This window comes from Leptonychotes weddellii, chromosome 7 (assembly GCF_054177405.1).
Source record: "Leptonychotes weddellii isolate Sample4059 chromosome 7, ASM5417740v2, whole genome shotgun sequence".
Taxonomy (NCBI): domain Eukaryota; kingdom Metazoa; phylum Chordata; class Mammalia; order Carnivora; family Phocidae; genus Leptonychotes; species Leptonychotes weddellii.
The window spans coordinates 44460983-44475079 of record NC_138375.1 but is presented as its reverse complement, the minus strand read 5'-3'; the positions used below and the strand labels follow the sequence as shown (position 1 = coordinate 44475079).

Below are 14097 nucleotides of genomic sequence, written 5' to 3'. Positions count from 1 at the left end.
CTAGAAACAATAAACCCAATAGTAATGAGCACTTCTCATCTTCAGATTGTGGCCTCTAAATATCATTTCCTTGGAGAAATGGCTGCCTCTAGGTTGGGGCAGGAAATATAAAAGGCAGCCTGGATATCTTGTCATAATAAAAAGCAAGGAAGCAGCACACACACACAAAAAGCCTAGTATGAAGTCAAATGGACTCAGGAACCGAAAAAGCTCCCCCTGGCCAAAGTTGGGATAATCTGAACATCAAAAAGAATAGTAACTATAGTGACTGATTAAAATGGGAGGTGGGGTCGGGGCACCTGGGTGGCTCAGTTGTTAAGCATCTGCCTTTGGCTCAGGTCATGGTCCCAGGGTCCTGGGATCGAGTCCCACATTGGGCTCCCCGCTCCGCGGGAAGCCTGCTTCTCCCTCTACCACTCCCCCCGCTTGTGTTCCTGCTCTCACTATGTCTCTCTCTGTCCAAGAAATAAATAAAATCTTTTAAAAAATAATAAATAAATAAAAATAAAATGGGAGGTGGGGGGTAAAATAGGCTAATGGGGATTAAGGAGGGCACTTGTTGTGATGAGCACCAGGTGATGTATGGAAGTGCTGAATCACTCTATTGTACACCGAAACTAATACTACATTGTATGTTAACTAACTAGAATTTAAATAAAAACTAAAAAAAGGCTCAGCGCATGAAGCTGAAGCCTGGCTTGCCTGCCATAGTATACTACTCGGGCACTGGAATGTCAGCTTCTCTCTCCCCCGAGATTTTTACCTCCCTCTGAATATTAGTAAAAGAGCTGAGGTAGGCAATAGTGATTTGTCCCTTTTGGAATCACCTTCCTGACACTGCTCCTTCAAGCCGTTTGTTCCCTGGCCACTCCTCTCTCCGCAAAGGTGGTGGGATGAGGTCTGGGGAGAGGGGCCCTTACTTCCCTTTATGAATCTACCTAGAGCCCAGAGGACTGGGATAGAGGGATGAAAAAAGCCTTTTGGTCTGGTCTCCCATTCAGGAAGGGACTAAAATTTGCCTTTAAAGTTATTTCCAAATGAGGTTATATATAAAGATAGGAAGATAGGCTGGCAGGACTGGAAGATATTGACGCTCGCCTTGCAGCTTGAGGCTTGCATCCTAATTCCTGAGCTATAGTGTAGTGTCCAGAGTGTGCAATTTATGTACTATGTAATTACCCCGTGAAGGGCATAGTTTTATTGCTTGTATTTTTGTGTGTGTTGCAAAGCATTAATTTGTTATATGTAAATGTTTAAAGCATACCACAATATTTTGCAATCATATTTTGTAATTTCCTTATCTTTTAATATTACTAGTTGCCTCAAAAAATGAAAGTGGCCCTGGCCCCCCTTGATGTTTGAAAGGCCTTGAGAAGAGGAAGAGGAGGAGAAGGTGTGGCAATAACAGTCACAACAACAGTGAACATATACTGAGCACTTTTATGCGCTAGGCACTGCCAGGTGTCCTAATCTAACTCACATTAATTAGCACATTAATTAACATGTACTGATTCATTTAATCCTCACTTATGTGGTGAGGATTATTTTACAATAAGAAAATTGAGGGACTCCTGGGTGGTTCAGTTGGTTAAGCGTCTGCCTTCAGCTCAGATCATGATCCCGGGGTCCTGGGATTGAGCTCCGCTTTGGGTTCCCTGCTCAATGGGGAGCCTGCTTCTCCCTCTCCCTCTTCCCCTGCCCCCTCACCCCCCCACCGCTCGTGCTCTCTCACTCACTCTTTCTCTCTCAAATGAATAAATAAAATCTTTAAAAAAAAAAAAGAAAGAAAGAAAATTGAGGCATAGTTGATACGTAGCTGTGTATCAAACTTTACTAAAGGGTTAGAAGAAGCAAAAGGAAATTAGACAGTATGAGAGAAATTGTATAAAACTATAGATACTAAGTATGACTTTTTGTAGTTAAAGGAAAAAGCACCTAAGAGATTAAACCCTTCATAAAGAGAGATTACTTTTTGGAAGCCTCCAGATCCTAACCTTATTTCTGGATCTTCACATTCTCATATGGGAGCATCCCCTTCCTCTCTACGTCACTCTGGAAACTTTCACCTTTCTTCATAGGGACTGCTCCTGCCCCAGGGCCATCCCTCTTCCCCAACCAGGTGATGTGTTCACCAGAGGTGAAATATCTCAAAGTCTGAATTACTCAGTCAGTCTAGAATAACACTCAGAAATTTGTCAGGGGTGGGGTGGTGGAGGAGGGAATTGTTGGTATTCCAGGTGTCTTGTCCTCTTTGGTGTCTCTGTGACATAATAGGTGACAATTAAAGATCTTATTCTATCTTAGCCTGTCAATAACTGTTGTATCCACTTGTATCTTCCAAAGATTAACTGTCAGAAGCAATTAAGTCTAAAACAACCCATAGGGATAGACAATATCATCCCTAAATACTTCATAATTTGTAAATGTGTCTTTCTCAACAATGAAGTCAGTGCTTTACATTACTGTGGTTTGTTTGTTTCACTGTCCCCTCCCTTCAAATTGGACACCTCTGGGCAAACCAACTTCCTCTGCATAAATGCCTGAGATAGATGGGAGGTGAGCGGGCGAGGGTCCAAAAGCTTAGGTCTTCCAGCTCCCCCACAATGTCAATAAGGCTGTCTTTTTTATTTTTTTTAATTTTTTTTTTTTTAAACACAATTCCTCTACGTTCTAAGTAACCAATAAAAGACGGTGGTTGATAGTCTTTGGTCACATTTCACCCTAGCACCAAAAGCATTCACAGAGTTCCCTGAGGGTCTGGCTCTTATTAAGCACTGTATATAACTACTTTCTTTGAGCCAAGTACCAGGGCCTGGCCCTCACCCAGTTAAGTGGTGAGAAATCTCATGTTAATGTTTCATTTTGGTAAACATTACTTGAGGCTGGCCCCAAGCAAAGGGATAAATCGGTACTATAAACAATTCAAAGTCAGTTTTTAGAATGAAAGCAAGCAAGTCTCTATGAATTATTCCCAATGCCCAGAATAACAAGTTAAGTTCTCCAAAGCACTTTTATACCTACTACATCATTTCAATCTCATAATAACACAGAAAGGTCTTTAGATTTGGCAAGATTACCTACATTCAATATACCAGGAAATTGAGACTTGTAAGTTTAAGTGATTGAGCAAGGTCACCCAGCTAATCACAGAGCAAAGCTTGTTTTCTGACAACCTCGTCCAACTCTTGCCAAAGCATTGACGTTTGCCTTCTTTTTATCTGTATTTTACAGTTATTCCCCCTAACGTACATATTTATAGGCATCTTTTTAAACTCATTTAATCCCTGTGATAGTTAATTTTATGTGTCAACCAGACTGGGCTAAGGGATGCCTAGATAGCTGGTAAAACACTATTTCTGGGTATGTCTGTGAGGGTGTTTCTAGGAGAGATTAGCATTTGAATTGGTGAACTAAGTAAAACAGATGGCCCTTCTCAATGTGAGTGGGCACTATCCAATCCATTGAGGGCCCCAAAAAATAAAAAGGTAGAGGAAGAGCAAATTTAATCTCCTTGTGAGTTGCGATATCTGTTTTATCCTGCCCTTGGCCATCTGTACTCAAGGATTTCAGGCCTTTGGACTTGAACTCTTAAACTGGGATTTACACCATCATCCTCCCTCTGCCACCTCACTTGGTGGGCTCAGTGTTCTGTTAGTCAAGAATACAAGTTTGAGATCCTGGAATGATCTCTGAAACAAAAGTACTCAAACAGAAGGAGACAAAAGTTCTTCATGTAAGCCAGGAGGCAGCAGTAATTCTAGTCATTATTATTAACTTAGATATAACACCAAAACCACAAGTAACTGAAGAAAAAATTGATAAATTGGACTGCATCAAATTAAAAATTTTCTGTGCTCCAAAGGACACTATCAAAAAAGTGAAAGATAACCCACAGAATAGAGAAAATACTTGGAAATCACTTACCTGATAAGGCACTTATATCCAGAATATATAAAGAACTCTTACAACTCAACAATAAAAAGACAATTCAGTTAAAATATGGACAAATGACCTCAATAGATAATTCTCCAAAGAAGATATACAAATGGCATATAAGCACATAAAAAAATGCTCAACATCAGTAGCCATCAGGGAAACACAAATCAAAACCACAATGAGATACTACTACACACATACTAGAATGGCTGTAATCAAGTGCTAACAAGGATATGAAGAAATTTGAACCCTCATACATTGCTGGGAGGAGTGTAAAATGGTGCAACCACTTTGGAAAGCACTCTGGCAGTTCCTCTAAAAGTTAAACATAGCCTTACCATATGACCCCATAATTCCACTCCTAAGTATATACTCAAGAGAATTAAAAACATATGTCCACACAGAAGTTTGTACACAAATGTTCATAGCAACATTACTCAAAGTAGCCAAAAGGTAGAAAGAAAGTACATCAATTGATGCATGGATAAACAAAATATGGTATATCCATACAATGGAATAATATTCAGCCATAAAAGAGAAATGGGGGAGCCTAGGTGGCTCAGTCGGTTAAGCATCCAACTCTTGGTTTTGGCTCAGGTTATGATCTCTGGATCATGAGATTAAGCCCTGCAGCCGGCTCCACACTCAGCAGGGAGTCTGCTTGAAATTCTCTCCTTCTCTCTCTGCCCCTCCCCTGAACACACACTCTCTCTCTCTAAAATAAATAAATAGATCTTAAAAAATAGAGAGAGGGAAATGAAGGACTGATACATGCTACAAATGGATGAACCTTGAAAACATTATGCTTAGCATAAGAAGCCAAAAATGAAAGATCACATATCATATGATTCCATTTATATTAAATGTCCACCATAGGCAAATCCATACATTATGGATACATAATGAGACAAAAAGTACATTAGTGGTTGCCAGGGGCTGGAAGGAAGGGGGGAAGGTAAGTGAGTGCTAATGAATATGAGTTTGGGGTGGGGGGGATGGCACTGATGATAACATTCTGAAATTAGTAAGTGGAATGGTTGCATACCTTGTGAATATACGAAAAATCACTGAATTTGAATTCACATTTTAAAAGAATAGATATATAGTATGTGAATTACATGTCAATTTTTTTAAAAGCATAACTGTGGCTTCTCATAGTACTACATTAAAGAAAACAAATCACTTAGTTTAGGGCACTTATGTCCATCATCAGGGAGCCAAAGGAGAAAAGCACAATGCTCAGACAATCACCAGGGAGATCAGATTGGGTGTTATAACTCTAAATATATTCTAGTAGCACTCCATGTCAGACTTTAGGGAACTGGCATTCACATTTTATACCATGACTAGCCCCAGAGTGAAACTGTGGCCTTAGGATCAAGCTGGTCTCATTTGTCATTTAATCTCCATCTTGCCATCATTTAGGTGTTTCTTCTGCAGTATCAGAAAGAAGGAAGGTCAAGTTTATGACTCCTCCTCAGATAACTAAACTCAAGTCATTTCAAAACATTTCATTGAGTATCTAGGAAGTGACAGATACTTGTTAGCTCCAGGGAATCAACTATGATCAGGATGGATGCTCCCCTCCCTTGATGAAACTTAACTAATGTGAGAAACAGATAATAAAAAAATATGCTTGTTCTTCTTCAATGGCCCAATCCATTCCCAATCCATTCCCAATCCATTCAGTGGCCTTATCTGAGCTGCTTTGCTTTCTGGAGAGGTGGGGTTGACCCCTGAATTATATCAACCAGGCTGCCTTATACTGGAAGGAAATCAGAAGCAGGAAGAAAAAGATCAGGGTACTGCTTCTGCCCTTCTCCCTCTGCCTCAGCCCCACAGTTCTGGCAATAGATTTCAATCACTACATCTCCTGTAGGACAGACCTTCCTCCACAGTGCCAGATCTCATTGGAAACTCTATATTTCCTTTTGTCTTTTTGTACTGAAGCATATGCAGTAGATTATCTGCAAAGATGGCTATAGGGACGCCCGGGTGGCTCAGTTGGTTAAGCATCCAATTCTTGATTTCATCTCAGGTCATGATCTCAGGGTGGTGAGGGATACTGCTTGGGATTCTCTCTCTCCCTCTCTCCTCTGCCCCTGCCCCCCGTTCATGAATACAAGCTCTCCCTCTCTCTCTGTCAAATAAATAAATAAATAAATCTTTTTTAAAAAAAAAGATGGCTACTAAAGATTCATCTCAACTCTATATGAACATGATGCTCCTCCCCTTAAAAGGTAATATCTATTTCACCTCCCCTTGAAGCTGGATTTGCCTTATGACTTGCTTTGACCAGTAGAATGTGGTAAATGGAATGCTTGGTCCGTTCTGTGACAAGTGTTTAAAAGGCCTGGCAGCTTTCACTTTGACTTTCTTGGGATCCAGCCACCTATTAACAGCTCAGGCTAACTTATTAAATGAGAGACCACATGGAAAGAGAGACAAGCCTAGCTCTCCCCTTGCCATTCCAACCACCCCAGCAGTGGCACCAGATATGTAAGTAAACCCATCCTGGATCCTCACCCAGCACCAGTTGAGTTGCTCTAGAGAACTCCACCAAGTGCAGAGTGGTTATGGATAAGCCATTTCCACCAAGCCCTGCTCAAACTGAAGAATTGTGAGCAAACAAATGGTGGTTGTTTTTTAGACACTAAGTTGTGGGGCAGTTTGTTACACAGCAATAAATAATTGAAACTGATGGTAATGGCTCCTCACAGTGCTACTTCCAAGTGCTTCGACATCCTTATTAATACCCCTAACCCTGACCTTGCATCCATAAATAGTCTATTTGCTTCACTCTCTTCAATTAAACCCTTTTGAGTTGAGTTCTGTTTTCTGTTCTAAGTTCTGTGACCCTGCCTAATACAAGAGAATAAGTAAATAGACAATCACAGATTCTTGTTGGTACCAGGATGAAAATAAGCAGGATGCTCTGACAAAGGATGACAGAATAAGGAAATTCTTCCCATTAGGCTGAATATTTTAAGTTGAAAAACAAACTGACAATGGGACTAGCTCCCTCTTGGCCAAGCCTGCCTTCTATCTCCCAATATACTTGAAAGTGCCATTTTGAGGTATGTGAACCATACTGACCAAGAACAGGACTGAAAAATGGGAGAGATGTTAAAAGACTCTTTTATACAAGGTATGAAAGCATAGGTTTACCTTGGTTAGAACTACTTTGAAATTAAGGCAACAGAGGCAACATATTTTTATCAATCCAATTGGCAAAAATTCAAACAATAACATCTAGTGCTAGTGAGGACGTGACAAAATAGGCTTTTCAATATGTTGCTTAGTGAGAGTGAGAACTGCTGTAATCTCTTTGGTATACAATCTGCCAATATCCAATTAAATAAAAAACACTTATCCTTCCCTGCTCCCATTTTTGAGATCTAAACACCATATGTAAAGATAGATGTACAAAGATATATTTTATTATAACATTGTTTACAGTGGCAAAAACAAAAAATAGAAACAACCTAACTACGCATCACTAAGCAAATGACTCAATAAATTATGGTGCCTTCATATTAAGGAATTACACCGGTATTTAAAAGAATGAGTTACATCTATATTTATTGAGCTGGAGGGATATCTATGATGTATTATCAAGCAAGTATTTTATTTTACTTTATTTTTTTAAAGATTTATTTATTTATTTGAGAGAGAGAGAGCAGGAAGAGGGGTGGAGGGGGAGAGAGAATCTCAAGCAGACTCTCCATCACTCCGCTGAGTGCAGAGCCCAACATGGGGCTCAATCCCATGACCCCAAGATCATGACCTGAGTGGAAACCAGGAGTTGGATGCCCAACTTACTGAGCCACTCAGGCACCCCTCAAGTAGGTATTTTAAAAAGCAAGCACCATGTATAGCATGATCCTAAAGCAAAACCTGCACGTGCACATGTATTTCTGTTTGCATTTATAAACATGGAGAGAGTGTGAAAAAGTACATATCAAGCCTTTAACAGGATTAGCATCATGGGGTGAAACTAAATGGGAAAGGATTAACTTTTCCTTATACATTTTTGGATTGTTTCACTTGTTGAAATGAGTGCTTATAATTTTATTTTTAATTCTCCTGGTCCCACCCCTCCTTCCACCTCAAACAACAATAGCTCTCATTTATTTCACCTTTGATTAATTCTTCCTGTTCTAGAATTTTATATAAATGGAGTCATAACTTTTTGTGTCTGGCTTCTTTCATTTGCTATCATGTCTGTGAGATTTGTCCAGGTTGCTGTATACATTCACAGTTCATTCCCTTCTATCACTAAATTATGTTCCATTCAAATGATACATCACAACTTGTTTGTCCATATCCTATCGAGGGGCACTTGGGTTGTTTCTAGAGTTTGGTTATTGTGAATAAAGCAGCTATGAACATTTCTATATGAGAATTTTGACATAATTTCCATTTCTCTTGGATAATTACTTAGGAGTTGAATTGCTAGGTCGAGGGATAGATATATGAGGATGTATGAACATATTTTACTTTTTTTTTTTTAAAGATTTTATTTATTTATTTGAGACAGAGAGAATGAGAGAGAGAGAGAGAGAGCACATGAGAGGGGGGAGGGTCAGAGGGAGAAGCAGGCTCCCTGCCGAGCAGAGAGCCCGATGCAGGACTCGATCCAGGGACTCCAGGATCATGACCTGAGCCGAAGGCAGTCGTTTAACCAACTGAGCCACCCAGGCGCCCCATATTTTACTTTTGTATTTTAAAAAACCTAATAAAAATTTTCAAAGAAAAAAACTGGTAGAAAGAGAATGAATCTGTATCCTTTTTTTTTTTTTTAAGATTTTATTTATTTATTAGAGAAAGAGAGTGAGTGAGAGAAGAGAGCACAAGCCGGGGGGGTGGGGGTGGAGGAGACAGAGGGAGAAGCCAACTCCACACTGAGCAGGGTGGACGACAGAGGACTTGATCCCAGGGTCCGACTTGATCCCAGGACCCTGGGATCATGACCTGAGCTGAAGGCAGATGTTTAACCAAATGAGGCACCCAGGCGCCCCAGTGATTCTGTATCTTAAAAAGATAATAATACTTGCTATCTTTTTTCCACTCCCTCCCCTCACAGTAGGTGTTTGGGTCTGTCAGGTCTTAGGCTTCCCAGGCCAGGTCAGTGCTCCACCACTCTTCAGGGTGCATTATCAAAGATGGGGAAATTCTAATGTTATACCTGTCCAACAAGAACTGTGTTTAGATACCACTCACCATAAACCATAAAAACTGCTAACACACAGGAAATCAGCTTCCACAGTTGGAGACCACTCACGACACTTCTTTTCTATAATGAGATGTCAGCAGAATAGATATTTTTAGCATTAAAAAGAAGAAAAAGAAAAGAGTATGTTCTGAAACTAGTCAAATCAACACATCAAGAATGAGAGTAGTAGAAGTAACCTCACCGCAAGGAAGGGTTTATAAACAAACTGTGAACCAAACCATAGTAACTTCCAGATCTAAACGGAAAGTCCAAGATGCTATAATAATCCACTCAATACCACAAAGACCTATCCTTGGGAAGCACTGGCTAGAATATACGTATATTTTTAAATGTTAAAAAAAAAGTACTGCCACGCTTCCAATGACAGACTTTAGGGGTACTTGCTGGGCCCATGGCCACCACCACCCTTTTTTCCCAGAACTGACCTTGAGTTGTAACCCACATGAGGGTGAAAGTATCAGACTTCCTCCAGGATAATAGCAGTTTGGACCAGGGATGAACCTCTGATAGGTTAAGTTTAGATTCTAAATGCCATGAAAAGCCATTGAAGTATTTTGTGCAAATAGTAACATAAACATTCAATTTAAGATTTGAAAAGATCATGGAGGAACAAATTAGGAAACATTTAGTTCATATGAGAGATGATTATGGCTGACACTGGCAGTGGAGAAAGAGAGAAGTAAGTTCTAGAGAGCCCCTCACCATCTACAAGCTGGGGAGAGGAACAAAAGATTTCTAATGAGCCTGAAATATAGAAAAGACAAGAAGACTGTGGGATCTTGAAAGCTAAGAGAGCAGGGATTTTTGAGAAGGAAGAATTGGTCAACTGTGGCTTGAGAAGTAATGAAGAGGAGTGTGTTTGTGAAGAAGACAGCCTTCCTGTTAAGAGGAGATGAGAAATGGGTTGTAACTGTAAGAGAGTGATGTGATGAGAAAGTAACTATAGCATGTTTGTAACTTCTCACTGCACTTCAAATAAAAATATAAAAGACCAGGTCCTTAACCTGACATACAAGTCTCCCAGTGACACCTACAGTGGCCAAAGAGGGACTAGGCTACACCCAGAACCATGCTGCTGAAGCAAGAAGGAAAAAGAAAGAAGTATCAGGACCAATCTCTCCACCATTTTCTGATCCACCCTCACAACACTGGTGGAACCCAACTGGAAGCCAGAAGCCATGAGAATGTAGGTAATGGAGTCCACAGAGGTAGGTGAGGAGGCACACAACAAGGCAGAGCAGGATGGAGAATGGATTGAGCAGGCAAAGAAGTAGTATGTCCTTGCTCACCTCCCCCGCTCATCTCTGATCATTCTTCCCATCACCGTCCAGTCTCACTGGGCCTTCTTTCATGTCCTGGAACATACCAAGCTCTATACTACCTTGGGCCTTGGTGCACACTGTTCTTTCTATCTGGAATACTCTTCCTCTCTCTACCTCATTAACTCAGAATTATCTTTCCACCTTCACCTTAAATGTCACTTTCCCAGAGAGGACTTTCTTGGGAATGAAATATGAATGAAATACCACTGCCACATTGTCTCATAGTAGCCCATTCTTTTCTTCTTGTAGCTTTCATCATAGTTTGAAATGATAGATTTGGAGAAGGTTTATTTGCTCTATACCCATCTCCTCCCTCAGACTGCAAAATTCACGAGAATAGGATTGTGTCTGTTTATCACAGTATAATTCTTGGCAATGGGGCAAGTGTCCAAATATAAGTTTATTGAAAGATGCAATGAACCTGTTCTAACACCCTCTGTCACATCACCCATGATCTGTGGATATAAACAGTTTAACAATGATAATAGATCTTATTTAATGAGTCCTTGTTACATGTCAAGCAATTTAGTGTGTCATCTCATACATTCCTCACAACAGTGCTATGAGTCAGGGGCTCATATCAGCCCCATTTTCCCAATGAGGGAGCCAAGACCTGAGAAGTCAAGTAATTTAGCCAAGGTCCCAGAGCTACATGATGTGAACCAAGATCCTGCTGATATCACAGCCAGTGCTCTGACCTCTACCCCACATTATACTGCCTCCTTAAATATCTTGCTATGGTTTTTGTTTGTTTATATGTCTATCTTCCATGTTAGACTAGAAGGTGTATGGGTAACAACAGGTTTTAGTCATCTGTTTAACCCGACTGCACATCTCAGGTGGCCAACAAATGTTGAATGCTGACTCTTTCTCACCAGGAAAACATGACTTGTTCTAACAGATCCCCCAAGTTTATAGCCACATTCATTTTGCTTATTAAAAAGCAGTGGTCAGGGCTCCTGGATGGCTCAGTCAGTTGAGTGTTCAACTCCTGTTTTTGGCTCAGGTCATGATCTCGGGGCCCTGGGGTTGAGCCCCATGTAGGGCTCCACGCTCAGAGTGACGTTTCCTTGTCCTTCTCCCTCCCTTTCTGTCCCTCCCCCTACTTGCGCGCATGCATGTGTGCTCCCTCTCCCTCTCTCAAATAAATAAATAAATAAACAAACAAACAAATAAATAAATAAATAAAATCTTAAAAAAAAAAAAGCAGTGGTCTGTCCATCATACTCCTTTGATGTCTATTGCAGTGAGCTCTTCCTCTAGAGCACAATTCTTTTGATGAACTGATGAAGTTCAAGGACCAGCAGAGCCTCTGTGTGAATTCTGGACACCTGTGGGCCTTCCCAAGACACTTGACCTTATCCAGAAAGACCCTGCCTCAGAAACCCGCCAGCACAACCTTTCTGATATCCACACCGCTCACTCCTGAATGTGACTTGACAATGCAGGATCAGTTCCCACAGTCGCAAGCTGCTTCATTGCTTCAGTGACTATACCTTGGCTTCCTGTGCATAGAGTTTTCAGAGACCTAGACACTAGGAACAGCACATCCATTCTGGGCTCACCTCTGGTCAAGAGACAGAGAGAGACAGAGAATCCCAGGGGGGAGGGAAGTGATTCCAAGAGCACTTCTACCTCCATCACACCTCCTGCCAGTACCTGCACGTTCTTGCAGAAAGACTGCAAATATGTTAGCCCTTTGGAGCACCTACCAGGCTTTCTGAATAGGCCTACCTGAGCCCTGCTGACAGCCCTGAAAGGAGACAGAATTTCAGGCAAGAGCCCAGCTATGAGCAGAACAGAGAGTTAGCAAGGGTGTGTCCTGCTACCAGCTTACCTGATACACAGTGCTGCAATCTGCTTAACCCCTTCTTTCTTCATTGCTTCTTTCTCCTATTATTGCCCGTGGTATTTTTTTTTCTCTTTCACTGTTCCCCAACTCAACTTTGTGTAATTTAGACATTAAAAAAAAGAGAAAAAAAAGGTGTCAGACTTAGAAACGACGTGGTGTCATCTAACTCGGGGCATCTCAAACCCTGGCAAAATCATTTAAGAAATTTTTTAAAAAATAAAGATGTCTTAGACCTATGGTTGTAAATACCTGTTGTTTTTGTCTGCCAAGGCATGGCTTTCTTCAGAGCACTCTTTTTTTCCCCCACTCCGTGTGGTTCTCCTAGGTCTACCAATTCTGTAATATACACCTCTCTAGAGGATTGGTCCCATGATAGGTACGTGATCCAAACTGGGCCAGTCAGAGTCCTTCCCTGTGTTATTAGACTCGGTGGATGAAAGACAAAAGTGTCTCTTCCCCCTTGGTTGCCTAATTGAAAAAATGGAACCCATTCTCCACAGAGTGGTAGCCCTATTTCCTGCCAACTAGGAGAAACCTATTTGCAATAAAGGAAAATGAGCATCAGAAAGAGAGTTCTGACAGTATTTGCTAAGTTCCTGAGGCAAATTTTATCTCTGAACTCCCCAGTTTCCTGTGTCCTGCTTAAGCTAGTTTTGAGTTTCTGTCACTTGTGACCAAAAAAATAGAAAATAATACAACAGTGAATCAGGAACTCCTGGGGCAGGACGAAAAAACCCTGAAATTTTTAAAGATGTCTGGGAATTTCTGATGTATGGCTAGGTTTAGGGTACTCTGATAGAACAACCCTTCAGTTTATAAGGAAAAAGCTGAGATCCACATAAGAAAAGCGAGTTGATAATAATGAGGTAGAATTTAGTGAGCACTTCCTACATGTAGGATGCAGTGTAAAGTAAGTTGTATATGTTATTTCATTTGTTCCTCAGAATTTTGCTTTGAGTTTATTATGTCTACTACATCTATTTGCTGTATACTCTGCTGATTTTATCTACAATTGTATATCCACCACCTAGCACAATGCCCGGGACATAATAGGATTTTACTAAATACTTGTTGACAATTGCATATGGTACTGTTCTAGATTTTTTTTAAACATTACCTTTTTTTAATTGTCTGAAAAAGCCTTTATGATAGGTTTCTATTATTCCCCATTATGATGAGAAAACTGAATCACAGAGGTGTCAAATAATTCCCCCAAGGTCACACAGCTAGTAAGTGGTAAAATTAAGATTCAAACCTAGGCAATCTGGCTCTGGAGTCCAGTTCATAATCACTGTGTTATACTGGTTTAACTAACTTATCCCAAATGCCCAAGCCACTGAACAGCAGATGCAGAGTTTGAGCCTAGGTTTGTCTCCAGAATCTATTCTTTTTAACCACTACTTTATACTTCCTTTCTGTGGCTAATTATCTGGCAGTTCATGGTAGTCCATAGAAATGGTGCCCCTGGGGTTGTGGAATATATAATCTGTATGGCTTTTGTGGCAACTCTTATAATATGATTAGAAAAGTATCTCAACTTCCAGAGAGGAACAGTCAGGTGTGATCAGAAACAGGACTCATTGGACCAAATACTGAAACCAAGGTAGAACTGTTTGCCTGTCCTGTCAATTTGGTTACTGCAGGAAGCAGAAGCCAAGATGGAATTAGAAGTGTAAGAGATTAACTGGGGGAAACTCCTATGAAGAATAAAGGGAAGAGGGAACAAGAGTTAAGTGGGGACAGCCTCAGAC

At 40.6% G+C, this 14097-nt stretch overlaps 1 long non-coding RNA gene across 2 annotated transcripts in view; it reads right to left on the bottom strand.

The window, feature by feature from the left end:
* Positions 1 to 14097, bottom strand: part of LOC145722596 (uncharacterized) — a 373387-nt gene that overhangs the window by 356550 nt on the left and 2740 nt on the right. Inside the window, exon 2 of one of the 2 annotated variants that reach the window (XR_014146960.1) lies at positions 12332 to 12438. The exons of the other annotated variant lie outside the window; for it this stretch is intronic. This is a non-coding gene — a long non-coding RNA (uncharacterized LOC145722596). The remainder of the gene's footprint in view (positions 1 to 12331; positions 12439 to 14097) is intronic. 2 annotated transcript variants of the gene reach the window in all.